Source organism: Pan troglodytes, chromosome 20 (assembly GCF_028858775.2).
Source record: "Pan troglodytes isolate AG18354 chromosome 20, NHGRI_mPanTro3-v2.0_pri, whole genome shotgun sequence".
Classification (NCBI taxonomy): Eukaryota; Metazoa; Chordata; class Mammalia; order Primates; family Hominidae; genus Pan; species Pan troglodytes.
Window position 1 is genome coordinate 51,050,182 of NC_072418.2, and position 2,510 is coordinate 51,052,691.

Here is a 2,510-nt window from a genome sequence, read left to right on the forward strand (position 1 = left end):
TCCCAGGAGGCGGAGGTTGCAGTGAGCTGAGACTGCACCACTGGACTCCAGCCTGGGCGACAGAGCGAGACTCCGTCTTAAAAAAAAAAAAAAAAAAAAAAAACTCAGCAATTTCCAAACAGAGTTTCTCAGGGCCAGTTGGGGAGCAGGAAGTAAGCAATGCTTCAACCAAACAGTTCACAAAGAAAGCAGGTTAGGGACTTAGCCACCAAAATCCTGAGGGCAAAGGAGAAAACTATTACGATCCCTCCTGAGTGCTCACCTGCCTAGGTACTTGACATTCTCAATTATACTGACTCTCCACAACAACTCTGTTACAGAAACTAAGGCACAGAGGGGTTTTCAAAGGAACTTAACCTGCATCTATAGTACGTTCCACCCCAGGTCAGCCTGCTCCACAGCTCACCTCTTAACCACCAGACTGAGTTGCAAGGGAAGGAGAAATACATAAGCGTTTACTGGGAAGCCTACTCTATGCCTGACAGGCTGATCACATTCTCAAATACCCTCAATCCTCAAGTCAGCCCTCCAAGACAGGTAAGATCATCCCCACTTTATAGATGAAGGTACTGAGGACAGAGGGACATAGCTGGGGTTCAGGCAAGGCTTCAAACACCGGTGTGGCTGGCTCCAAAGCCCACGTTCCTTCCTCCTTACCACGGTACTCAAGGCTGGCTTCTCAACTCTGTGTACTGCTGAGTTGGGGGGAACAAACTGGTTGATGCCTCTGGAGGACCACCCGGCGTCTCTATCGGAACGGCAACCCCACTTCTGTGTATTTGGCCCACAGAGACCCTCACAGGTGGACCAAGCACAAAGTTACCTGCTGCAGCACTAACTGTAATGAGAAAAGACTGGAAACTGGTGGAATGTCTACCCTTAGGGAACTGGTTCCCTCATTACTGGAATACCATATGGTAGAATATTGTTCAGGGTTAAAATTAAATGAATGATGGATAAAAGGTATAGGAGTTTTTTTGGGGGATGATAAAAATATCCTAAAATCGATTATGGTAATAACTGCACAACTCAGCGCATACACTGAAAACCACTGACTTGTACATTTTAAATGGGCACTTTAAGTACACTGAAATACACTTTAAATACACTTTAAATACACTGAAAACCACTGACTTGTACACTTTAAATGGGCAAAATTGTACACTTTAAATGGGCAAACTGTATAATTGTGAATTATATCTCAATAAAGCGGTTACCAAAATGAAGAGATAATGACAGGAAAAATATCAAGTGAGGATGAAACAGTACTCAGTAATAAAAAGAAACGAAGCACTGATACAAGCAACAACTTGGGTGGACCTCCAGGGCATTGTGCAGAGTAGAAAAAAGGTAACATCCTAATAATATATGATTCCATTTACATAACAACCTCCGAATGACAAAACTAGAGATGGTGAACACATTAGCGGTTGCCAGGGGCCTGGGGAGGAGTTCTTATGTGGAGAGGGAACTGTTCTATATCACAATTACGATGGGGGTTACACAAATCTATACAAGGAATCAAGCTGCACGGGCACACAGATGCACAATCACACTCACACCACACAAACTGGTGAAAACTGAACAAGCTCTGTAATCTAGTTAACAGAACTGTACTGATGTCAATTTCCTGGTTTCGATATTGGGACTACATAAGATGTCACCATTAGGGGAAGATGGATATACTCTTTTCACAACTTCCTTGAATCTATAATTATTTCAAAATAAAAAGTAAAAACAAGAGGTAAGCTCCATCCCTTTATCAAGCATACATTAGGCCAGACGTCTCCCCATTCAGATGATTCTCCATCTTTTACAAGCCCTTTACCTAGACCTGGACCTTACCACTGACCTCTCCCTGACACCACCCATCTCCCTCCAGTAGGGCCCACTCCTTCCAGGTGATGCTGCTGCCCGCGATTTACCTTCTTCTAGCCCCGCCCCCTCAGCACTTCCAGGTGGCCCCCGCCCCCTCAGCACTTCCAGGTGGCCCCCGCCCCCCAGCACTTCCGGTTCCCAGCCAGCCCCGCCCTCGGCACCTCCCCCTTCCAGGTGGCACCGCTCACACGCAATCTTTTCCCCGGCCCCGCCCCTTAGCTCCCTTCAGCCCCTCCCCCTCCCAGATAGCCCCGCCCCTTGGGGGGGGGCCTTCCGATTTCCAGCTGGCCCCGCCCACACAGTTTTTCCCCCGGCCCCGCCCCTCAGCTCCATTTGGCCCCTCCCCCTTCCAGGTGAACTCGCCCCTCAAGGCCTCTTCTCAGAGGCCCTGTCCAACTGTCTCTGTCTCTCGTCTACCCTCTACCTGGCCCCCCTCCCTCTGGGAGACACCTCTCTGCACTCTCCGGCGGCCCGCAGCCCGCGCTCTTCCGTCTCCACCGCGCTCTCGGCAGCCTCAGCGTCCCCACGCCCATTCCTCTGCAGACGCCCCGACATGGCGAAGCATAGGCCCCAAGCATTCGGCGCACCCGCCGCCCTCCGCCTCCCATCTGCTTGCGGACGGCCCCACTTGC

General features: G+C 49.9%; 1 protein-coding gene across 11 annotated transcripts in view; it reads right to left on the minus strand.

Moving 5' to 3' along the window:
• Nucleotides 1-2,510, minus strand: part of LIG1 (DNA ligase 1) — a 54,169-nt gene that overhangs the window by 51,242 nt on the left and 417 nt on the right. The window lies entirely within an intron of this gene.